The sequence below is a fragment of the Pogona vitticeps genome, chromosome 1 (genome assembly GCF_051106095.1).
Source record: "Pogona vitticeps strain Pit_001003342236 chromosome 1, PviZW2.1, whole genome shotgun sequence".
NCBI lineage: Eukaryota > Metazoa > Chordata > Lepidosauria > Squamata > Agamidae > Pogona > Pogona vitticeps.
In genome coordinates, this window is record NC_135783.1 from 309,570,622 (window position 1) to 309,597,462 (window position 26,841).

The 26,841-nt window shown below is 39.1% G+C and overlaps 1 long non-coding RNA gene across 1 annotated transcript; it reads left to right on the forward strand.

Moving 5' to 3' along the window:
• LOC140702857 (uncharacterized) lies at positions 1–26,414 on the forward strand. The gene is made up of 3 exons (XR_012082128.2): positions 1–2,732; positions 10,008–10,103; positions 21,367–26,414. It is a non-coding gene; the product is annotated as an uncharacterized LOC140702857 (long non-coding RNA).
• The last annotated feature ends 427 nt before the right edge of the window (positions 26,415–26,841 follow it).

Here is a 26,841-nt window from a genome sequence, read left to right on the forward strand (position 1 = left end):
GAGTGGGGTGCCCTTCAGGGTTGAGTCCCTTAATGGGGTGGTGGTGGGATGGTCATGTGCATGTCAATCTCAGCAACAGTTGTGCACCCCTGATCCCTGGGCTGGGCTACACACTAGCTTACATCCATGTAGTTAACCCTTTATCTGCCCTCCCAGTCTGCATCATATACAGGCAGGGTGGTGACAAGAATTGTCCCCTATGCTAGCACTAGGGGCTATTGTAACCAATAAACCTGTGGCCACATATCATAACAAAACAAGTTGTTTATGTGTGGCTGGTAGCACGTACTCCAACCTCACTATCAATAATGCATTACACTATCAAAGACTCTAAAGAAAACACATATGAAACCTAAGTACATTTTCTTTCAAACAGCTGTTTTTCCAAATCATGGCTGAGAGAAACCAAACAATAGAAAACAAAACAAAACAAAACCAAGAACACATCCTACATTTCTAGTCTGAGACCTTTAATCTTTTGTCCTTTTATAGGCTTTCAGCACACAGCCGTAAAGTTGTGTTTGGTTGTTTTGCTGGCTGGTTTGGGAATACAGTCAGGATCCAAAGAACTGAAAGGTAAGTTCTACATGCATGAGGCGTTTCTAGGTTTTGTTTTGCTTTTTTTATGAACAGCTTCCCCTTCCCAGCAGAGTCCACACACCGAACTGCTCTTGAAACTGGAAGGTTTCAGAACTGCTGTATGTTATGCCTTGGAGGTCAACTGCTCAAACAATAAAACACAAATTGTTATGGTCAAGGACAAGAATAAATAAATACCACCATGAGCACTTGAAGTAGAACAGATTGAATATCTATATCAGTCAAACAAATGTTTTAAAGTAATGAATCCAAAATTTTCTTTAGGCTCTTGATGTATTATATCGGTAATTAGATCTATATCTATACTATATTTATATCATTCTGAAATGACATAGGAATAGACATACATATAATGATAGAGATAGACAGTGGAACTAATTACCTCGAGAGGTGGTGAGTGCTCCAACACTGGAGGCATTCAAGAGAAACTTAGAAAACCACTTGGACGATATCCTTTGATTTGTATTCATGCATCAGGCAGGGGATTGGACTTGATGCCCCCCAACTTCACTATCAGATGATTCTATGATAATAGCTGAACAAGCATGCAGCCATATATTTTGCTCTTAGGAAGAAAAAGCATTCCATAACCCATATAAAAAATGGGGTGCCCCAAACAAAAATATATATAACTATGAAACTGAACCTTGAATCAGCAACAAATTTCTCACAGATGTAGCAGAAACACTGAGAGAAGGGCCTCCTGGAAATTTTTAAAAGCAGTTAGAGTTGAGTGCTTCCAGCACACTGGTAGTACCAGATCACAAAATTCTGGACAGCCTCTTTCAGGGTTTTTATGTATATGTGAAATAATATGGGGAATAATGGAACCATGAGACACTCCATGGGCCAATAGTCAAGGTGTTGAACAGGAGTCTCCCAGCACCGCTACCATTCACAAAGTGACACCATGCAAGGGAAAACCCTGAAAGTGGACTCCTTTTTTCATCAGCTAACCACTTCTCATCCAAACACAAAGCAATCATCAGGGCTGTTTTTCAACAAGAGTAAATGGTAGTGAGCAGAAGAGGGTGTCTTGTAGACCATCTTGACTTGACTGTTGGTGTTGTCAACATTCAGGCTGCCCTTTGCTATGAAAAGCTTGGCATCCCTTTTCCTGCTGGTAATACGGGCACAATATAATTCAGAAATATTGGGCCATTTCCTGGGGTACAGAAGTACAATATCCCACATTCATAAACTGGAGGTTTTTTGAAGAATTGAATACAGGTACAGATACAAGATACAGCTATAGATAGACATCGGTTTGCCATACAGCTTAATTTTTGAAGACGGATAGAAGGAAGGACTTCTAACAAATGAGCTATACTAATGAAATCAGTTTAGAGACTTTCTGTTAAGCTTTAGAACTATGTTTCTGCTTATCCCTTACTATGGCTGACCTTTGAATTTGACAGAACATTCGCCACTGATGCTTCTTTAAACGGCATCTATCTTGCCTGAGCACTCAAAAAAGAGAAGGAGAGAGAAAGCCAGACATCCAAGACTGACTTATACGTGAATCAAACTGTCATTTTTGTTCTGCTAGTGTCTGCGATCACATCTGGACAAGCAATCATTCTCTGGGTTAACTTCATACAACCTTGAATTTTTCAGAAAGTCCTTGAGAGACAGTGCAGCTGCTTTATGTAGCAACAGTGCCTGAGTGCTGGAACACTATCTGAAATCTTGGCAGCTAGGGTTGCTAATAAACATTTAATTTATAACCTATACCATTCTTTTAGCTTAGCAAAGTGCTTCTTCCGTCCATCTGTTTCTCCTGATTTATTAAAATCCCTATTTATCTCTTTGTTGCTGTGGAGGAGGGAGCAGGACACACCATCATTGGGTAAGACAGTGTTACAGTATAAAATATGTTCATGATTCAGCAGTGACAACTCTGAATTTTCATTATATTCCTGTTCTAGGATTACAGATTGATTTAGTGAACAGACAGAGAAATAATGTGGAATTCTTGCCTGGTTCCAATTTATTGCACCGCTGTGAATAACGAGGAGGAACTCATTACATCACTATGCAGAAAAGAGATTCACATAGATCATTTATACCTGCAGCACTGGGCCAAGGCAGAAAAGGCCATCCGAAGTAGACCACACGGAATTAAATACCAAGTAAGCATAATTTTAATGAAGGGATGGATTAATACTCATAATTAACCCTGAGCAGAACGTTTTCTGGTGAATGCCTTTATAGGTCAGAAAGCAATCCTGGAGCAATTTAAATAATACATAAGAAATTTGGTACCATAAGAGTTTGTGTTGTTGAAAAACAAAGAACTTCACACTTCTTTTAAAGGCTGCATTTCTGGAGGGGGGGGGGCAGTCCTATTGTGCACAACTGGACTTACTTCTGAGTAGACCTGCCTGTCACTGCACTGTGAGAGACTTTAACCATTATAGTGGAGGATTTTTTTCCTTTTTAAAATATTTTTTTAATATTAAAACTAAAATACAGTTCTATAATTACTACATACAATACACATTGGACCTATGCCACCTTCACATTTGGGACTAGGTGGTCAGAAGTACCACTTTATATCCCTTTTCACCCCATAACTTTCCAAAAATACATTGATTCTTTTGCTCGCATTTAGCCTTTCTTCTTCTTTAAAAAAATGCTCCAAATGTGAATTCCATATACAGTGGTGCCTCACTTAGCGATTGCTTAGCTTAACGATGAAATCGCTTAGCAATTACTTTTTCGGAGCATTTTTACACTTCGTTTAACGATGGTCCCTATGGGCGATTTTTGATTAGCGATGATTGGGGCCTTGCTTTGCATAACGATTAAATTTTTGTTCCCTTGTTTCGCTTAACGATGGTTTAAACAGCCTCATGTATGCTGTTTTTTAAATGTTTTTCTGTTATTTATAAAGTTAAAGTTTACTGTTTAAAATGTTTGAAATCATAAAGTGCACTTAATAAACCCTTTGTTAACCAAATTTGACTTTGTTCTGATTCTTTTTAAATTTGTTGTTGTCTTTTTTTCCCCCCATTGAGATGCATTGAATAGGTTTCAATGCATTTCGATTGGGGAACCGTGTTTCGCTTAGCGATGTTTCCTATGGCGATTTTCGCTTAAGGATGGCAATTAGTTCCTATTGGAAAGGATTATCCGGTTTTCAATGCGTTTCAATGGGAAACCGCATTTCGCTTAGCGATGAAATCGGTTAGGAGTGATTTTTTTTGAACCAATTAACATCGTTAAGCGAGGCACCACTGTATCTTTAAAATCATTATAATTTACAATTCCTCCTCTTATTTTCATTTCACACGTTAATTTATCATTGACTGCTAAGATCCACATTTGTTTATACCTGTCTTACAGATTAATTTGTTTGTTGCTTTTCCAATTCTTTGCAAATATTAATCTTGTTACTGTAACCATTATAACAATTAATTCTTTCTGTTCTTTTTAAAGGCAATCATTCTTAATTATATTTAGGAGATCAATAATTGGTGATATCTGAATATCATCTCCAATAATTTCTCTAATTTCTTTAAAAACCAGTGCCCATTCTTTCTTTCTTATTTTGCATGTCCACCACATATGTATATAGGTCTCTCTTTCCTTTTTGCATCTCCAGCATTGAGATGGTATATATTTATTTATTATATTCAATCTTACAGGAGTAAAATACTATCTCCATGATACCTCATAACAATTTTCTTTTACTATTATAGACATATTCTTCATTATTCTTTGTGACCATATCTTATTTCAGTCCTCTCCTTTAACCTCTTCCTCGAAGTTCTCCTGCCACTGGTTTCGCATCATCACTTTTTCGATTCCAGAAAGTAATAAATCTTATAAATTACACTAACTGTTCCCTTTATTCTCTTTCCTTCTTCTTGATCTTGTCTTTGTTCAATAATCTCCTCCAATTTTGTCAATTTTCTAATCTCTCCTACATTTCTAGTCCACTCTCTTTTCCAAATTTCCATTTGGAGTATATTTAACCAGGATATTCCATCTTCTTCCCCGCCAAATGTCCTTTATAGTATTTTTTATCTTTAATCTTTTTCATCAAACTCTTTATTGTGTTTAATCCTTTCTCTATTAATACATATTTAAGTTTAATTTTAAGAATTTTGGGGAAACTCTGAACTGCCAATCCTTGTTGAAATGTGAGATAGGTGGACTCAATATATGTCTATAATTATTCCAACACTCTAACATATTCATGAAAAAGGGATGAGTTGTTCTCTTTATTTTTTCTACATTTTTTCTTTAAAAACCAAGCCCTCCAGTCTATTGGAGTAGTCTGACATTTCCATTTTCCCTCCATATTAGGTTTCTATTAAATGCAATAAACATCTGGTATATGTCTAAGCTGATTTGCAATGTAATATAATTTAATATTAGGTAGTCCAAGCCCTCCTTCTTTTTGTGGAACATATCATACCTCTTATTGCTTGTTTACACTACAGTAATTATTTATCAGCTTCTTCCAATATTTCAGATATGTTTCTCCAAACTTTATTGGAAGCATCCAAAATACCAAATTAAGCTTAGGGATAATCTTCATTTTGCATAATGCTATTCTACCAAACAATGACAATTTTAATTTTTGATACTGATTTATCTGTTCATTAATTTCTTTCTTCAGTTTATCCATATTTAATTTATCATTTCTTGTAAGTTCCATGTGATATAAATTCCTAAGTATTTAATTGCATTTTCTATTCTTCCTTTGAATTCTTTTTCAATTCCTTCTTATATAATTCAAAATAATTTAATAAAATACATTCAGACTTCTCCCATTCACTTCCAAGCCAGTTATTTCTTCAAATAAACTTAAATGGGTTCTGATTTTCTGCAATGTGTCTTTGGGGCTTTTAATTATTAATAACGTATCATCTAGGGATGTGGTGGCGCTACGGGCTAAACCGTAGAAGCCTGTGCTGCAGGGTCAGAAGACCAACAGTCACAAGATCGAATCCACGTGACAGAGTGAGCTCCCGTCACTTTGTCCCAGCTCCTCATCAACCTAGCAGTTCGAAAACATGTAAATGCAAGTAGATAAATAGGTACCACCTCGGTGGGAAGGTAAAATGGCCTTCCCTATTCATGCTGGCCATGTGACAATGGAAACTGTCTTCGGACAAGCACTGGCTCTACAACTTGAAAAATGGGATGAGCACCGCCCCCTAGAGTCGGACACAACTGGACTAAAAATGTCAAGGGGAATCTTTATCTTTACCTTTAACATATCATCTGCAAAAAGGTTTATTTTATCATCCTCTCTGGTATCCATGCCTTTAATTGAACTATCATTTCTGCTTACTTGTGCCAGCACTTCTATTATTAATATAAATAAAATTGGAGATAACGGGCAACCCTATCCCTTTCCTTGGCCTAGGAATATTGATTCTGTTCTACCATCACTGTTGGATTATTTGTCTGAACTGGGTGCCAAATCCTGTCTGTTTAATCAATATTTTTAGTGCATCCCATTCAACCGAGTCAAAGGCTTTAAAAATATCTAGGGATACCATTCCTGCCTTATATTTTAATTCTTTTGCCAGGCGCATTAAATTAGCGTAATTTAATACATCTGTTAAATGTCTCATAACATAAATGAGGGTGTCCCAGGACCTGGGCCCTTTTCCTCAGGAGGCTGAGCTGAGACTGAAGACCAGGTTTGCCTGCATGGACATTTTGCTGAGGATTTTTTTTTTTTGCTGGGATTTCTTTTGTCCCCCCGAACTACATGGCCTAGGAGGTGGGGCTTTCCTCCTTAAATGAGGGTGTGCCAGGACCTGGGCCCTTTTCCCTAGGAGGCTGAGCTGAGGCTGAAGACCAGGTTTGCCTGCGTGGACATTTTGCTGAAGAGTTTGTTTTTGCTGGGATTTCTTTTCTCAAATTCTCTGACTCTATCTCTGACCCTAATATGGTAAATAGGAAAGCCAATTAGCATTGCATACACTTGGGAGGCAGGAAAGTTTTAAGGGTCAGATCATACATTGTCTTCTTTTCTCTAGTTTTTATTACTTATTTTTCTAACTTCTTAATAGTATTCTCTAGTTCTTGAGTTCTTTTCTTTTGCTATATCTTAATCATATGTGCCACTTTTATGGCATTTCCTCTAGCCACAGACTTCATGGCGTCCTAAATTATCTTAACCTTTCCAGCTCCTTTCATATTTATTTCCCAAGTCTCTTCTAAATTCTGTGGGAACAGTTCTATAATATTTTTATGTTGATAAATATTTGTTATCTATATTCCATCTATTTGCTTCTTTGTAATCACAATTTACTAATAATTCCATGTTTACCCTGGAATAATCAGAGATTTGAATAACATCAATACTTGTATTATTTACCCTTGTTAACAATTCTTTTGATATTAATATATAATCTGTTGTTCTGTGGGTTTTATGCACTGATGAGTAATAGGAGTATCTTCTTTATCCCCTTTTAATTCTTTCCACATATTTTTTAAATCTGTGATTTTTTGATTAAATTGTATAATTTAGTTGTTTTGTTTTATTTACCCACTTACTGTACTTTTGACTCATCTTTTAGAACATCCATAGTCATATTAAAATCTCCTGCTAGTACAACAAATCCTTTCCTTACTTTCACCAATCTACTTAATATATTTATGAAAAAATCCTCCTGTTTCTCATTAGGTGCATATATATTCATTAAGGTACACTTTTCTCCCCTTAATTTACCTTGCATGATTAAGTACCTTCCTTGTATGTCTTTTTCCATTTTTTTTCTATCTTAAAATCACATCTTTTGGAAATTAAAATTGCCACTCCTCTTGAATTGAAGAATCAAAAGATTTTTCATGTACATCACACCAATTACATTTCAGTTCATTTGGACCCTCTTTTTTCTGCTGAGTTTCTTGTAAAAACACTATGTCCACATTACTCATATTTAGTACAGTTTGTGTCTTTGCCCTCTTTACAGTTGTTCCTAGGCTTTTCACATTCCAAACAATTAATTTTATCTTTTTAATCATTATTTATTATACTTCTTCTTTGTCCCAGGTTTCTTGGACACACCCTAATTCTTTCTATACATAACATTAAACAACCTACACTTTTAAAAAAAGGAAAGAAAAAAGATGGAGGAACCCACCTACACTTATTTGCCTTTGACCCCCCTCTACTGAATTAGATTCTACTAGCCTCTTGGCCTTGGGGGGGGGGGAGTGTGGTCTGGACCATTGGCTTAACTCCCTCCCCTAGCCCTGCCATATCTACATTTGTTTAAAAGCCTAATCCCTTTCCCTCCCTTTCTGTTTTATAACTTGCTGGTTCTTCCCTTTATTCTCTGGATCTCTCCCATCTTTTCACTATTTTCTTTCTCCCCCATTTGATCTGGATTATCTCTTATTAACCATTGTTATATCCTTTCCCAGTCCTTCCCATTTAATTTTAAAAAATGCCCTTTCATCTGGATTTCCCCTAATTAAACATTATTATAACCATCCTCAGACCTCCCCACTTAATCATGTTGTTTATTTTGCCTTCTGTGCAGGTTTTTCCTCCACTCCATGTTTTCACTCTGACCTTTGTAGTCTCCTCTTCTTCCTCCATCTGTATATACTGCATGTACATCTCCTATCAGAATAAATCAAGAAGAAATAAGTCTGCTACAGTGTTTTAATCTATAGAGTAGGGGTGGACATTCTGTGTAAATACACAAGGGGAGACTCATAAAAGAGGTTCTGTTCTTCATTTTTGTTCTTGCACCAATGTCTGAAAAAGACCCTCTTAGGCACAAATTACAGATTGTCCGTAGCCAATCAGAACATCCAAGAATAAGGGAGTGGGAATTTTGAACCTGCAAAAGGACTTTGGTTGGTTGGAGAGGTGTGCTTTGCTGCCTTAAGTCATTCTTATCAGAATCTCTGTGCTAGCTCCTGATGCTCTCCATGTTGTATTATGCTGCCCATTTCTGCCTGCCTGACTTCTGGACTTAGAAGAGAGGAGAAAGACATCAACTAGTAGGAAAGAGAGAAACTCCTCCTACATTCTAGAAATTTCTTCGTTGGGGGAGGGGGCCTTTAGTTGTCTTTTTTTATGCCTTTTTTCCTTATTTGCTTTTCTTGGTTTTGGGAGAAGGCCTATGTATATGTGCCTTTCATTTTGCAGTCCCCCCCCCCCCCCCGTCTATGGAGGTGCATGCTTTCTTTCTCAGACTGATTTTTTAAAATAGCTATTTGTTAATTTTGTATTTATTTTGTTAGAAGTGTACTTTTACCCCATAATTTTTCTTTCTTGTGTACAGTTGCCTTTCTTTGGAGTAGAGCGATTGTTCTCTGTTGCCTTTGCTCTCTGCTTTCTTGAAACAGTTTTTAAGTGTCCTCTGGGACAGATTCTCTGTAACCCAGCCTCTCTAATTTTTTTTTTCATTGTCTTTAAGAGATTTGATGGGCTTTAAGATTGAATCTCTATTGCCTTGCCTTGCTTTGCCTCTCTCCATTTTTTGGAGTAGTTTTTAAAGGTTCTTTGGGGCTTTTGGATAAATGCCAGATGGAACATAAATAGGGGGAAATGAAAGGGGGAAAACTGAAACAACCAATCGCTTCGACGTTTAACAAAAGAACTTGAACATGAAATACATGACAGTGAAAGAGGCATCCTCTGAAAGGATCAGAAATGAAACAAACAAACATTTTCACTATGCACTGTATGCATAGGTAGCACAAAAATTTATTTGAATTCACTATTCCTTAAAATATTATTTCTCTTTCTTTCAGTTTTGTGCACTGTCCAGATATAGTATTTTAATGTAATAAACAAGCATGGCTTTGGGCTACCAATACTACTTCAAATGTGGGTAATGTATTTCTTAGTGATAAGAGTGGTGTACTAAATTTAGGAGACCTGAATTCAAATTCCCACTCAGCCATGACATTTTCTGAGTGACCTTGGGCTGACCTACCTCACAGTCTGACCTACCTCACAGGATTGTTGTCAGGACAAAATGTGGGAAAAGAAACATTTATATTAACCTTGTACTCACTGGAGGAAAGATGGGGGTAGTATTAATCACTAATTGGGCAGTATAGGAATTCAATAAATAAATAAAAATAAAAAATAAAAAAGACTTATCCTGACAGTTGGTGTTTGTTCCAGTAATATCTAGAAAAAGGGATGTGTAGGGAATGGTGGAGAGACTCTAATGTGACGCTTTCTTTGGAAAAGCTTTAAAGCAACACTAGAATGAAATCTCTTCAGAAAATATTCTTTCCCGCTAAAACAGAGTCTGGTTTTCTACTGTCGGGAGAGAGGGGCTCAGAGACTTTTTTTGCTGAAATGTCCTTTGTGGTAGCTGCCATTTATCTTACTTATTCTTCTAAGCTGGCAGAAGGTTTTCACTTTTAACTTTGCCTTTTGAGACTGACAGAAGCTTGTTCCACAGCTCCCCACTGTTTGTAGATCCTGGAACACCTTGAGAGTAAAATGACAAGAACCTCCTCATCAAGTGACACAGCTCTCAAGGCATCGCAGCCCACAGGTAGCTGTCAAGAGAATGCTGCACTGCAGTGATCGGTGCCGTTTGGTTTTTTTTTTTTTTAAGTTAAAAAGCATTTAAAAAGTGAGATGGGGATCCTTGGGCTGCTTGCAAGGTTAAGAAAATTAAGAAGCAATATGGCTTCATTTCACTCCTTTTCACCCAATTAATGATTTTAAAAGAAATGTTTGATTGTTTTTGTCTTGCTCTGTAATGAGAATGGATTTCCATGCAAATAATGTTAATTGTGTTCTTTAATGCTACAGTTGATGCACTCCAAGGGATTCACAAATTTGAAGGCAATACTTGTGCACTTGGGAGAACAGATTGCATTAGCAAAGCCATTCTCATTTCTGAGAGATCAGAAACTTACAATGTTTCAGCCTATGAAAAAGGAGGTACTTGATCCCTACCTCAATCCATTTGTACTTTGCAACACAAGAAATGTGGGGTGACAACTGACTTGATATGTACAGAATGTTATGCAGCTGAAAAGAAGGAAAAATGAATACAGAGAATTAGAGAACACACTAATTGCTAAGATTTTCATGTTAGAATGTCAGTTATAATTAACAGTCAGTGTAATACCCTCTGATTCTGTTCTTTATGATGCACTTCAATCTGTGAATTGGCTTCATACATTACAGGCATAACCTGTAAGGCTTTGTAGCTTGACAGCACCAGTATGACTGTATGGTAGAACTGGCTTGATAGCTTTCTGGGACATTTACTGTCATCTAGCCAGTTGAGGCTACACTTCAAGGAAGAACAGGTAGAAGAAGCTTACCCAGCCGGTTAGGAAAGTGGTCTCTTGTACATTGTTCAGGCAACAAGGCCACTGAGTAGGTAGAGTGAGGGCCAAGAAGGTGCTATGAGACAGACATTCTCTCATCTCTAAGTAACTCAGGTGGATCTTCTGTTCCTTCAAAGGTAAGTTGTCTTGAAGAAGCATGACTTGCCAAACAGTACTGAAGATTTGGAAGACTTGCTTCATGGATGTGACATCCACAGTTATAACGCAGTAGTAACATACTCAGCTTCTGCTGTGCCTGTGGCAACTAAACCTTGCTTTCTAGACTTCCCGCCTATTAAAGCTTCTCCTAGGCTGATAGCCATTCCAGAAATTGACTTTCTATCAATTTCACATGAACCCCAATCTTAATCTGCATAGCACTCTAATTTCAAATTGTTAGATGCATTTAACTTCAACTCGCAATCTATGGTTCTCTTTAAATATCTCAGCACACTTTTGACACCATTCCAGTGCTTTGGCAAGGGTTTTGCAGCACTCTGACTTAAAATGTTTTCTTTGGCTGCAATGTAAAACTTTGATTCACCAAAAGTCCCTTATGTTGCTGGGTACTATCTGGTAATGTCTTCAACTTGTGAACCCATCTGTCACCAAACATTTTTAATTCTTGGACATGAGGCAATTTTAACATCTGCTCATAACTTTTAGGTTCAGACATTACCATATTTACATACGATGCTGTAAGCCTCTCAGATGGAACACCAAAATCAGACCTCTGTGAGTGTCTTGGAAGAATTTCCTCAGCCTCACTACATGTCTCCTGTTTCCCTCCTACAGCTTCATTTCCTTCTTCATATGCCTCGCTTTGTTCTTCCTCATTTTCAAATCTCTCTTGTCTATCTTTTCTGTTGTTGTTTAGTCATTAGTCGTGTCTGACTCTTCATAACCCCATGGACCCAAGCATGCCAGACCCTCCTGTCTTCCACTGCCTCCCGGAGTTTGGTCAAATTCATGTTGGTAGCTTCGATGACACTTTCCAGCCATCTCGTCCTCTGTCGTCCCCTTCTCCTCTTGCCTTCACACTTTCCCAACATCAGGGTCTTTTCCAAGGAGTCTTCTCTTCTCATGAGATGGCCAAAGTATTGAAGCCTCATCTTCAGGATCTGTCCTTCCAGTGAGGATTGCCTATCTTTAGATACTGGCAAAAGTATTTCACTATTTGCATGAATTTTGACCAATCCTCATTTTCACAAAAATTAGCTGACCTGCTAATTATCACATTTCTATACTGATCACAAAATCGATAACATTTACTTTTTGTTTGATAGCCTACGAAAATCAACTTCCTTGCCTTTTTTCCTGCATGTTTCGGGTATATGAACCCAAGCATGACAACCAAAAATTTTCATGTGTTTCAAACAAGGTTGTCTCCCATGTAATAGAAAATAGGGTGTATTTTCTACTGCATAGTTCCACACTTAGTTCATAATATAATTAGCACATTTTATGGCTTACCCCAAAAACTCCTGGGTAACTTGGCATCAGTAAATAATGAGTCTAACACAGTTTGCAAAACTCCATTTCTTCTTTCTGCAACTCCATTCTCAGCAGGTGTGGCTACATTTGTACACCTGTGATGTGTGTACAATTTGTAGATTGGCTTTTTCTTAAGCCAATCTACAAAATAATGTGCTAAAAACTCTCCCCCTTGATCTGTCTTTACAGACACTATGGGAGTACTAAATCTTTGTTCTACCATGCCAACAAAATCTTTAGAAAATTTCGATCTTATGTTTCATTACATAGACATAGCTATAATGTGAGTCATCATCTATTATAGTTAAACAGAACCTATTACAGTGGTGCCTCACTTTACGATTGCCCCGCATTACGACAATCTTTTTGCGATTGCAATTGCGATCGCAAAATGATGGTCTAAATGGGTTTTTTTCACTTTGCGATGATCGGTTCCCTGCTTCGGGAACCGATTCTTCGCAAAACAATGATTTTAAAACAGCTGATCGGCAGTTTCAAAATGGCCACCGGGTAAACAAACCGGCTCCCCGCTGTTTTCTGGGACGGATTCCTCGCAAGACAGGCCGCACAAACGGCTGCCTTATGGAGGATCTTTGCTGGATAGTGAGTTTTGACCCCCCATTGGAACACACTGAAGGGGTTTCAATGCGTTTCAATGTTTCCCCCCCCCCCCGCTTTACAATGTTTTCGCTTAACAGCGATTTTCCTGGAACGGATCATCGCCGTTAAGCGAGGCACCACTGTACCACCTTTTGTGGGCTGCAGTGGTCCCACAACATCGAGAGGAACCAACTGAAAAATCTTATCACTGACTCTTTTCCTTTTCTTGCTCACAGGAAAAACCTTTGACTTGGCTAATTTACATATGTTACAATTAAAAATTTCTCAGTTTTTAATATTTAGATCAGACCCAACTGATTTTGTTGTTGTTTAGTTGTTAAGTTGTGTTCGACTCTTCATAACCCTGTGGACCAGGCCCTTCTGCTTTCCACTGCCTCCCGGAGCTGCGTCAAATTCATGTTGGTAGCTTCGATGACACTGTCCAACCACCTCATCCTCTGTCGTCCCCTCTCCTCTTGCCTTCACACTTTGCTAACATCAGGGTCTTCAATTTTGTTTAAAACTCCAAAGCTTACATGACCTAACTTTCTATGTAGGCTATGTATACACTTCATATGGTTCTGAGTTGTTAACTACATTTATGGCTTCATTCATTTGGCTCTGATTCATCACATATAGATGATCCTTTAGATCAGTGGTTCTTAACCTTTTTGAAAGAAATGCCCACTTGAGCCATTGAGGAAGTTATCATCGCCCCCTCCCTGCGGTGATATCTTTTATTTATTTATTTATTTATTTATTTATTTATTTATTTATTTATTTATTTATTTATTTATTTATTTATTTATTTATTTATTTATTTATTTATTTATTTATTTATTTATTTATTTATTTATTTATTTATTTAAGACACTTAAATCCAATGACCCCTGAAAACAAAATTAAATTCCAAGAAAATGAAATGCCCCCCCAAAAAGTAACATTTAATGATTTAGTTGCAAGTGAATTTTAAGACGCAAAAAGAAATATAAAAAGGGCATAAAAACAAATGCAGGAACTAAAAATTTCAAGACAAAAAGTCTGAAACTAAATTAAAATTGGACGAAAATATATATTCATGCACACTGTAAAAAGGCTGCAGCCCTCTTCACAGGTTTGGCTTGCTCCAGCGCCCCCTACCGCCCCCATTCTGCTCCAGCGCCCCCACACTGCCCCTTTTCATTCTACCGCCCCCCTGAAAAATGAAATCGCCCCCTGGGGGGCATTATCGCCCATGTTAAGAACCACTGCTTTAGATAACCATTTGCCACCTGTGCACCATTTTGGATTATTTTGCATCTGCCGTTATAAAAAATTATAGTGTAGCCATCTTTATCTAGACTTGATACACTTAATAAATTATTCTCTAAGCTTGGCATACACAAAACATTTTTTAGTTTTCTTTAAACAGTTTATGTACACAGAACCTGTTCCAATTACAGATGCTGACTTTCCATTTGCTAGCTTCACTATCTTTAGAGATGAAGGAGTTAAGTTTGTGAACAAATCTTTTTTCTGGCACACATGCTGAGAAGCTCTGCTATCTAAAAGCCATAAATTTCTTTGCTTGCTTTCACTGTTTTTCATTTCATTTCGTCGTTTAGTTGTGTCCGACTCTTCGTGACCCCATGGACCAGAGCACGCCAGGCCCTCCTATCTTCCACTGCCTCCCGGAGTTGGGTCAGATTCATGTTGGTTGCTTCGGTGACACTGTCCAACCATCTCATGCTCTGTCGTCCCCTTCTCCTCTTGCCTTCACACTTTCCCAACATTAAGGTCTTTCCCAGGGAGTCCTCTCTTCTCATGAGATGGCCAAAGTATTGGAGCCTCAGCTTCAGGACCTGTCCTTCCAGTGAGCACTCAGGGTTGATTTCCTTTAGCATGGATAGGTTTGTTCTCCTTGCAGTACAGGGGACTCTCAAGAGCCTCCTCCAGCACCACAATTCAAAGGCATCAATTCTTCAGCGGTCAGCTTTCTTTATGGTCCAGCTCTCACTTCCATACATCACTACAGGAAAAACCATAGCTTTGACTATTTGGACTTTTGTTGGCAAGGTGATATCTCTGCTTTTTAAGATGCTGTCAAGGTTTGTCATCGCTTTCCTCCCAAGAAGCAGGCGTCTTTTAATTTCGTGGCTGTTGTCTCTATCTGCAGTGATTATGCAGCCCAAGAAGGTAAAATCTGTCACTGCCTCCATATCTCCCCCTTCTATTTGCCAGGATGTGATAGGGCCAGTGGCCATGATCTCTTTTTCTCTTTTTCTTTTTCTTTGCTATTCCAACTTGGTAATCCTCTCTTTAAATTAATTGTTTTAAATTGAAACTGTAATTGTAATTTTTATGATTTTATATATTTTTATACTGTTTTGTTTTATTTTGTAAGCCGCCCCGAGTAGACATGGTCTAGAGGGGCCGGGTAAAAATCAAATAAATAAATAAATAAATAAATAAATAAATAAATAAATAAATAAATAAATAAATAAATAAATAAATAAATAAATAAAAATTAGTTTTTTTGATGTTGAGTTTAAGACCGTTTTTTGCACTCTTCTCTTTCACCCTCATTACAAGGTTCTTTAGTTCCTCCTCACTTTCTGCCATCAGAGTGGTATCGTCTGCATATCGGAGGTTGTTGATATTTCTTCCGGCAATCTTAATTCCATTTTGGGATTCCTCCAGTCCAGCCTTCCGCATGATGTATTCTGCATATGAATTAAATAAGCCGGGGGACAATATACAGCCTTGTCGTACTCCTTTCCCAATTTTGAACCAATCAGTTGTTCCATATCCAGTTCTAACTGTTGCTTCCTGTCCCACATATAGGTTTCTCAGGAGATGGATAAGGTGGTCAGGCACGCCCATTTCTTTAAGGACTTGCCATAGTTTGCTGTGGTCCACACAGTCAAAGGCTTTTGCATAATCAATGAAGCAGAAGTAGATGTTTTTCTGGAACTTTCACTGCTTTAACAATAGCCAAATGACCTTCACGCTTCCATGTTTGCTTTTTAAACAACTTCTTTTTTCTTTTCTCCACTCTATCATGTCTGGGATTGTTTTTAGAAATATGTCCAGTACAGCTACAATTATAACATTTAACAGCTAAAACTTTTTCTTGGCTGGCTGTGAAGTCATCATCCATGGACCCTCTTGGTTTATGCTGATAAACAACCTTCTCCACCGCCTTATCACGTCACCTCTGGTCTTCCTCCATAAGTCTCCCGGACAAATATTGTACTGTCAGATCTTTCTCTGGCATGTTCTCCAAGCTTATCACCAGATTATCCCTAGGCTGCTCAGGATCACGAAACACTGGTGCGACTGGTCAAACTCAATCCCTTGCTCATGAAGCTGGAGAAATAAATCTAACATCTCTTTAATATGATTAGACACATCTTGTCCAGGCATTAAACATTTGCGATATAGCTTACGTGCCACAGCCATTTTGGACTGGGCTGTATCTCATACATAGACATTCCTGAGTGCCTGCCAACACTCCTGGCTTTCAGATTCCTCATGTAAGTCAGTTGAGAATCTTCCAAGCACAATATTATCGTGGCTCACGCTTTATCATCGTTTGCATGTCCTTATCATCATCATGAGGATTTTCAACATACTGCCACAGTGACTCTCTCGTCAAGTACATCTCCATCTTAAAAGACCAGGACATGTCATTTAGTTTTGTACATGTTACTCCACTTGCCTGCTGCATCATGGAACTTGCTGTTACAGTCTGCTCCTCGTCCTCTGAAGTACTTCCACTCTCAGTTACGTCAGCACTGTCAGACCTCAGCTCCATTCCAACTTCAGCCTTGGCTTTTACATGTTTCTTCCTCCCAGACATTCAGCACACTTATCTGCTTGAAAAACAATCTTCTCTGAGCTCATAACCCTGTTGAAAATTTTGATTATAACATGTGTTCTCAGAACATCAGCAGAGTAAGGAGATATTGGTTAGCAGAGATACTTATGACACTATGACATTGGGAGAGTAAAACCAACAACTTAGTCTATTTACATATATACATAGGGAATAGACATTCCTTTGGCAGCATAACATGACATAAAACAACACATAGCATAGGAAAATCTGACTTACAGATAATAAGTGATCTGACTTACAGCAGATAAAAACGTTCATTTTACACATGACTTATGTACAGTTCTGTGACCAATCAGAAAATACATTACTTCATTTTCTGTTACACAAAGTTTCATCATGTACTACAGCCGTACATCATTAACTCTTAATCCTTGATACCACACTTGAATACAATCTATACATGACTCAGCTAAAATCAGCCATCTGCCGTTTTACATTTAACTGTACAACATTAATATTTAATACATTTTCATATCAAAATCTCAACATGACACTGTGTCCATGTGCAATGCACCAGAAAAAGAGCAATGAAAATCTTCATATTTGCCAATATGAAGGCTTGTGTGCATTTCTGATGTTAGTGGAGAGAGGATCCCCTTTGAATACTGTTCTGTGCACCTTTGCATACATGACATCTTTGTTGCCCGGGAATGGATCGGACACCCAGATGTGACCAATGTACATGACACTTTGCAGATTAAGGTCTTCTGCGCTTTGGAAGCTGCAGTGGATATAGATCCAGCAGTGGAGGTAACTACAGCTCCTGCTTGTCCAGTGATAAGGATACTTTTCAATTTGTAGAGCCTGAGGGTGTGGACAAATTCGCTGCAAAGATAAGTCCTACTGTGTATTCTCATTTGACCCATTTTGTGGGGGGCCTCATTAAAGCTGCTGGGGTCATTGACCAAATGTGTGAGACTTAACATCCTGTGCTCACACTGATTTTCCATTCTAAACTTTTACATTTTCTCTATGCAGAGGCTTGAGTGTGACTTTGTGAACTGCTTAACTTCCCTTATAATTAAATATATATATTAAAACAGAACTGAACTCAGTGTTCTTCTAAATCCCCACAGATAGTGATTGACACTTCAGATCTCTGTTAAAGAAGAAAAGGGCTAAACTGCATCTCTTCATTATTTAATAGTGGTCATATATTAATATCCAATAAGCTGTTCCTGGATGTTCCTCATCTGAGAAGTTCCTAGCAAGGGTGATACGTGGTGTTGTTGCATCCCATCTGGATTATGCTGGGACTGTGTGTGTAGGTAGCTTTGAAAACATCATCTAGTCCAAAATGCTGTGGTCAGAATGTTGACTGAATCTAATTACAGGGAGCATGCAACACCTTTGTTACAATAGCTTCACTGGCTACTGATTTGTTGGGAGGCACAATTCAAAGTGCCGTATGACATATAAAATTGTACAAAGCTTGGCTCTGTATTAGCTGAAAGATCATATTCCTCCCTGTACCAAGATATTAAAGTCTGTTTCCTGATGGTCCCTAGTTTGGGGTGTAAATGAGCAGAGCCCCTTCCCAGTGGGCAGATAGTCTAGATGCCTTAAAATTTTTTAAACAAGTTATTAATTTTTTAAAACATCAGCCCACCCTGGGGCCACTGTGCATATCCCCACCTTTCAGCTGAGAGGTAGGGACATGCACAGAGGCCCCTCCAGTGGGCTAAAAAGTCAGCTGAGAGGCAGGGACATGTGCCTATATATATAAATTCACCCACCAGGGGAATGGAGCACATGTCCCCCCCCTCTCAGCTGAGAGGTGGTGATATGCATAGAGACTCCCAGGTGGGCAGATAGGCTGGCTGTTTGCCTTTTAGCTGAGAGGGGGGACCATGTGTAGAGGTTGCAGGGCCAGCTGACAGGCTGGCTAGGGAGAAAAAAAAAAGAAAAAAAGATTTATTGTTGAAGGCTTTCAAGGCTGGGATCCAATGGTTGTTGTAGGTTTTTCAGGCTGTTTGGCCATGTTCTGGAGGTTTTTCCTCCTAACGTTTCACCAGTCTCTGGAGGTTTTTCCTCCTAATGTTTCACCAGTCTCTGTGGCCAGCATCTTCAGAGGACAGGAGTTAGAGCTTTATCTGTGTTCTGGTGTAGTGTGTGGGATAGTTGAGTATTTGTAGCTGTGGGATCAGCTTTTTGTCCTTTTCAGAAGATTAGGTGATTATGGTGATCAGGGTGTTTTTTGTTATGGGTGTATTGTTGTGATAAGAGGGGAGATAATTTGTCACTGTGATTGATGGGTGTTGTTAGCTAGTCTTTTGTGTGCAGTGATCACTGGTCCTTGTGGCTGGGTAGAGTCATTTTCTAAAAATATCCATTCAGACATGGATAGCTGTCTGCTCTCCACGTTCTGTGAGGGACAAGGATGCAAATACTTGGTTGTTGTAGGTTTTTCAAGCTGTTTGGTCATGTTCTGGAGGTTTTTCTTCCTAACATTTCACCAGTCTCTGTGGCATCTTCAGAGGACAGGAGTTAGAACTCTGTGTTCTGGTGTAGTGTGTGGGATAGTCTCAACTGAAAAGGACAAAAAGTTCTGAAGATGCTGGCCGAAAACATGGGCAAACAGCACAGAAAACCTACAACCACCACCACCACCACCACCACCACCACCACCACCACCACCAATAATAATAATAATAATAATAATAATAATAATAATAATAATAATAATAATAATAATAATAATAATAATAATAATAATAATAATAATAATAATGACAGCTACTACTACTACTACTACTACTACTACTACTTATCAGTCAGGCAGCTCCTGGCCAGAGATCTGTGCACATACACTCACCTCTCAGCTGAGAGGCAGGTGCATGGGCAACTGCAGAGATAGTAGGCCTGGGAGGGAAGCTTGGCCGCTATCTCTCTAAATGGTGGTGGCAGCAGCAGGACAAATTATGTAAGCAATGGGGCAGTGGAAAGGAGCAGGGTGGGGTGGGTAGAATGTGTGTGTGGGGTGAACCAGGAATTTTGTTGAATTGTAAAAAGTTCATTGGTTTAAGAAAGTTTGGATCCTCTGCTTTGGAATGACCAGAATCAACGAACCAGCAATTTTTGATAAATTTTGTGGTTGCTTTTTTTATTTGTGCCCATCTCTGGTCACCTCCCAGTGAGTTTTCATGGCTGATTTAAACCTAGGTCTCCTGAATCCTAGTCTGATACTCTATACACTAGGCCACACTGGCTTTCAAATGGTAGTTAACTTGAGACAATTACATTTTTTTATTTGTGTTATTTTTGGTTTGGTTTTGCCCTGTGTTTCTATAGTAAATTATAGGCAGGGAGCCTTTGGGACATGCTACCAGACCCATACACTCAACACTGGGGAGATTAAGATGGAATTATTTGCTAATGCAGCAAACATAACACTGTTAGTATAAAAGGTTTCAGACTGGGATATGGGACTGCAGACCTGTGTCCTTACACATTCCTAGAGATGGTAAGGTGGAAGCTGCTGTGTTTGCAACTGCTGTGGGTTACAATGGGATCAGGAAACATAACCATGAGTCCAGTATAGATGGGTCAAGCCACTTAGCATGTTTCTGATGTTTTGAGGGGGGAAAAGTACTGCTCTAGATGCCAGACAGTCTTTTCTTTCACGATGGGCTCATGCTGACAAGGAACAGCAGGGTGTGAAGATGAAGGGGGCATATCATTCTGCGTTGCCTGTGAATGAAATAAACTACTTTTGGCATAAAATAGAAGTACAATAAACATAAAAACAGCTGGTTCCTTCCTACTAATTAGAGCTAAACAAATAATTCACAAGAAATAATTTATTCAATAAATTTCTCCTGTCCTTTTTCACAGCTGTTCTGCAAACAGTGTCTATTTTAGACACTTTATGCATAATTCATAATTAACAGTTGTGGGGTAGAGGAATTGTCCTATATTTTGACTAAATGATCTATATGACAACAGAGGTTTAAATCCAAAAGCTGCATTCTTGTGTTGTTGTTGTTTTTAAGCTAATGAGAATATGAGTTGCAGCTATTCATTTGCTTTTATTAACGTAGTTATGTAATATCATTAGGCCTTCAATTGATTGTGTGGGTGGCTGCACATCAGTTTCAGAAAAAAGTATCCAAATGAAATGAGATATGGGTATTTGTATGGGACCAGAGAAGATTTCTGATCAGTTTAGGAACTCCTCAGTCATGTTTGGGTTGGGTTGAGTGCTCCTACCAGTCATTGAAGTTTGCACTGGTATTTGTGGACTAACAATGCTAACATGCTTAAAACCTCTCTTGGAGCCTCTAGCTCTTGAATTATAAGGAAAGCTCCCGTAAAAGATGTGCAATGGAAACCAAACCAACTATATTGAAATACCAGGGCTCATAGCAAATACTCATTTGATTTCTTGTGGGATAAGATATCTGAAAGGCCTGGAATGAGCTGAGACATCTATCTATTTCTTACCTGATTTTTTTTTCCTTTTCATCTAATGCATATATCCCCACCCTCTTTCCCATCAGGATCTTTAAAGCTACTCTAGTGTTGCACAGAGGCTCCAATGAAAAGCGATCAAAGGCATATGCCACATCTAGAGTGCCACACATCGGCCCCATGGTGGATTTCAGAAAAGGAACTGTCTGCCCTTGTCATCTGTACAGTAGTCCTTAATACATTTCAAAACAATTTCATGAGAATCAGGAGATGTGGAATACTTTGTCCAATTTGCACTTGCCATATAGAGGGCTGACACTTCAAAACCAATGGGGGAATCATCTGACTGCTCCAAATAAAAAGTGCTTTCAGTAATAGCATTGTCTTTCTCATTGGGAAAGGTTGTTTCATTTATTATTATTTTTTTACTTGATATGTGGTGAAGACAGTTGGATTTGTGTTTGAGACATCCTTTTGAATGTATTAGATTCTTTCTAGTTACAGCAATTTTTTCCTAATATTGTGCCATTATCATTTTTAAATTATCGTTAGGATTCAAAATGGCTAGATACACTCAAGGCACATGCCAAATTCAGTGGGTATGATTTTTCTATCTATGCATTCAACTTCTTGTTTCCTCATGCCATCACTGCAGGAATCCTCTAGATGATGTAGATCTCCTAAAGGAAATCTCTGTGTATGCCAAAGTCCCTGAACCCGTGTGCTTACAGGATACCACACTTCCCAAAGAGGGAGGAGTAGAATCATATGAGGATCTAGAACCTCTTCCCAGTCCTTGAGAACAGAAGAGAATGAAGGCCCAGACTTGACATAAGGCCCTCAGATAAAAAGCAAGGCCTTCTTGTGAATAGATGCTTCCTCAGTAGCAATGAATCTCAATAGGAACAATCTGTGTACCTCATAGGGAACAGCTAAGCCTTCATAGCACACAACAAATATCAGGAGTGGTTCCTACCAGCAGCAAAAATAATCACACTTTAAAGTGCTGTTTAGATATCCCAGGGGATGCTGCTGCTGAGAAGCAGGATAATGTGCTGTTTTGAGGGATATATCAGGGTAACAGAAGGAGGTCCCATTTTACTCCCATTTCTGGCATAAGAGAAAGATCACTGATAGCTCGGGGAGGAGAAATCTGTGAGTTTTAATTTCCCTACATTCACTGTTTTTATCTACATATTCGGCCTATGACAATGGAATGGGCCACTGTAATAATTAATGGGTCTTTCCTTGAGGCAGAGTTCCTCCTGCCCTCAAGGAGACGCTCATTAGCACCATAAGGAAGAAACCTAGTTTGGCGGCGGACGAAATTGGCAATTATAGGCCCATCGCCAATGTTTCTTTCATTAGCAAAGTGGTCGAGAGGGTGGTGGCTGACCAGTTTCAGGCGCACTTGGATGAAACAGACGCCCTGGACACATTTCAGTTGGGCTTCAGGCCACGCCATGGTACAGAGACAGCATTGGTCACCCTGTACGATGACCTGTTGACAGGGGCAAAGTGTCTCTGTTGGTCCTCCTCGACGTCTCAGCGGCCTTTGATACCATCAACCACGGTATCCTCCTAGGGATGCTCTCTGAGTTGGGAATTGGTGGCTTGGCATATGCCTGGCTACGTTCCTTCTTGGAGGACCGTCCTCAGAGAGTACAGCTTGGGGAGAGTGTTTTGGCCCCATGGAGTCTCAATTGTGGGGTTCCACAGGGGTTGATTATATCCCCAATGTTGTTTAACATCTATATGAGGCCGCTGGGTGGGGTCATCAGGGGGTGTGGGCATCATGTCATCAGTACACTGATCAGTACACTGATGACACGCAGTTCTACATCTCCTTTTCTCCAACTGCAGGAGATGCCGTTCTGTCTCTTCAGCACTGCCAGGAGGCTGTACTGCAACGGATGCAGGAAAATGGGTTGAGGCTGAACCCGGACAAGACGGAGGTACTGAGGGTGGGCGCTCCCATAGTAGGTGGTTTGGGAAACTCTCTCTCCTTTGGGGGGCGTGACTCTTGCCACCAAGAGTGGGGTTCCCAGCTTGGGGATCCATCTGGACCCAACACTCACTATGGAAACTCAGGTGGCGTCGGTGGTCCTCACTGCCTTCTTTCATCTCCAGTGGATAGCCCAGCTGCGACCCTATCTTGATGTCGGGGCGCTCACTACCTTGGTGTATGCGCTCGTAATCTCAAGATTACTCCACTGTAATGCTCTCTACGTGGGGCTACCTTTGAGGCTGATGCGGAAGCTCCAAGTGGTGCAGAAAGCGGCGGCCAGACTCCTTAGTGGTGTGAGAAAAACCATAATATCTCTCCCACTCTGGCCGCATTGCATTGGCTGCCCATTCGGTTCCACATCAACTTCAAAGTGTTGATGTTTACATATAAAGTCCTAAACGGTTTAGGACCTCAATATTTGATGGAATGCCTACTCCAATGAAGATCTACCCGTATCACTCGATCGAGTCAGGAGGTGAGGCTGAGGGGCCTGACGCCGAGGGAGGCCTGAAAGGAAAAAACAAGAAACCGGGCCTTCTCGGTGGTGGCCCCTCGCCTCTGGAACAACCTCCCTCCAGGGAGTCGGGCGGCCCCGTCACTGGGCATTTTTAAGACCCAACTAAAAAACTGGATGTTCAAGCAAGCCTTCCCTCCAGTCAGTACTTAATTTTTTTCTTCTTCACTTATTCTCTGTTACTTTTCCATCTTGAAGAATTACATAGTCTACTATTTATTGTTTATTGTTTACGGCTTATTGCTTTATTTTGTTTTTATTTTTATTATTTTATCATACGTATATGTTTTCTTTATATTATCTAGAAGCTGCCTAGAGTGGTTGCAATGACCAGATAGGCGGGGTATAAAATAAATAAATAAATAAATTAGTTATGTGGTGAACATGTAGGAAATTGCAGATTTTGGTAAATTCTTAAAAAACAGCTGAAAGACCAGTCTTCTCCATATGCACTGACCAAATTCAATGCATACAACTGTGACCAGGCCTGGAGAGGACTGTACTGTATTTGTCTGCTTACATAGGTGTTGAAGATGAGAAACATCTTGTGGGGGGAAATGCAAAGTTAATTCAGGATCAGCATTGCTGAATACACTGAGATTTCAAATCTAGTGTTTGAATAGTATGGACAAATATGCCACTTTTAGTTTCTCCCACATTCAAAACATTTAAATTTCAAGTTCTTTATATCCTAAATTGGAAGAAATAAGCAAATGTTGGTAATTTTCAGATAAAAATATGAATGGCAACAGAATTCTCTCCCACCCCAAGCAATAGGAGCAGTCCTTCTACAACTACACTGAGATGAATTCTAGGGATAATTGTACAGTCCATCATGATGCCTCTCTCTTAGGCTGCCAGGTCTCAGTGTGCCAAATTCAAATTCTGGGAATCACTGTGCTTCCTCAGGCTTCAGCCAGGGAGACAAAGTTCTCCAGGAGAGAAGATAAATCTCAGGGTGAGGAATAATGGAGGTTGCTTTAATTCCTGGACACCCATCACTAGTCCATCTTGGGAGTACTTGTTGTGTTGCACACATATGCCAGCCTCTTATAGATAGTCCCAACCAGAACAAGTCCACTGGCTTAATAGGATTTAAATATATATGCCTATTCTATTTGGAACCAGCAGTAGGATATGGCCTACAGTCCTCCAACACTGGAGGCATTCAAGAGAAATGTAGACAATCACCTGGAAGATGCCCATTGATTTATATTCCTGCATCGAGCAGGGGGTTGGACTTGATGGCCTTATAGGCCCCTTCCAACTTCACTATTCTATTATTCTACAGTATTTATTTATCAGGTAATATAGGCACAGGTCTGTCTTAATTTCTCTCACACACACATATAAACATATTCCTGTGCTGCTGTTACACAAGAGCTTGCCTCTTGCATGACATCATCATAAGGTCTACACTGCTGCTCTCTGAATTTGGACCTGGTATCTGAGGAAAATGAAAGGAAAGAATCTGTATCATTTTATGGCCCCGCTGCTGCCCTACAATAGAGCAAGGGATTGTTCCTTTACAGTAGATGTATGATATACTTTCAAAAATATAAAAGTAAAATATAAAATATGAAAGTTAAAGTACGCTTTGACTTCATGTTACTATCTTCAAGAATTAAAAATATCCACATCTCATTAAAATGGAAGAGAAACTGTTCACAGGTTGAGGAAATTCCATGCATAGTGTGAAACAATGAAACAAACCAAATCTACTTTTTAGAAAAAGTACCAGAAAAATATCTTATTCATGGAAATGTGATCTGTTAGTTACTCTGGAGATTAAAAGGATTTTGTGTGTGTGCACGCTACATAGACATGAGAGATTAGTTTTGAAGACTTGAAACTTATTATAGAAATGGGACAGAACAGAATAGTCTTAAGGGGAAGCACATTATGCAAAAAAGAAAGAAAAAAAAGAAAAAAAAGACACAAATGAGAAGTACACTGACTCATAATCCCTAAGGAAAAGTTTGATTTTAACCAGCTGGTAAATTGCAAACCAGTTCAGAATTAAATACTTTAGGGCTAGTAGAAACCTCCCCTTCCCACTTTGGCCCTAATTTTATTGGGTGGAGGGAAACAGAGATGGTTATAGTAAGGGAAAGATTTTTTTTTTCCTGTGAGGTACTTGTGCTGGCTGGATAGCTTAGGGAGTGAGGTATCTGGAGTGAGGGGTTGGGAGTCTGAGTCCCCACTGTGTTTTCATGGAGAAGAGCCAACCGGTGCAACCTTAGGACATCTGCACAGTTAAAGGGAGCTCCTAGAAGAAGGGAATGGTAATGGACTTCTCAGTATTGTACACTTAGAAAATTCTGGAAAGTCAGAATTGTCTTAGCACATGATTATTATTAAAATACTTATAATGATAAGGTGATCTGAGCACAGCCCTATTTTTCTTTAGTTTAAAAAAGCCTGGTTCACTACATAGTTCATTAAATTACCATGCAGCATCATTCCTAGGGGTATTTAGAAAAAGACTGTCAGTGCATTCAGTGTTCTTCTCTCTCTCTCTCTCTCTCTCTCTCTCTCTCTCTCTCTCTCTCTCTCTGTGTGTGTGTGTGTGTGTGTGTGTGTGTGTGTGTGTGTGTATGTGTGTGTGTGTGTTTTAGGTAGTGAGTAAGTGAATCAGTGGATACTGTTCCAGAAGATGGGGTCCCACTTTTTCTGAGAAAAATGATAGCTGGCTATCTTTGAAAAAATGAACATGAAAAAGTAGAATGAAGAACAAATAGAGGAACATGAGCTAGCAGAAGTGAAAACATCATCATCATCATCATCATCATCATCATCAATTTTAGGTCCTGTTCTGTAGCTCACCTTGGTATCATTTGATGAGTTTCAAAAGTTTTAAATAAACACAATAACAGGAATGCACTGAAACATGTAAATATTAAAGTGTTAACCTTAAAATAAGAAATATATTTTAAAGAAAATTATAAGAGTGACATAGGTGCCTGTGCTGCTAGAATATAAAATAAGTAACAATAGAATTCATACTCCTTTGGAATGAAATGACATAGTCTGCTTAAGCAC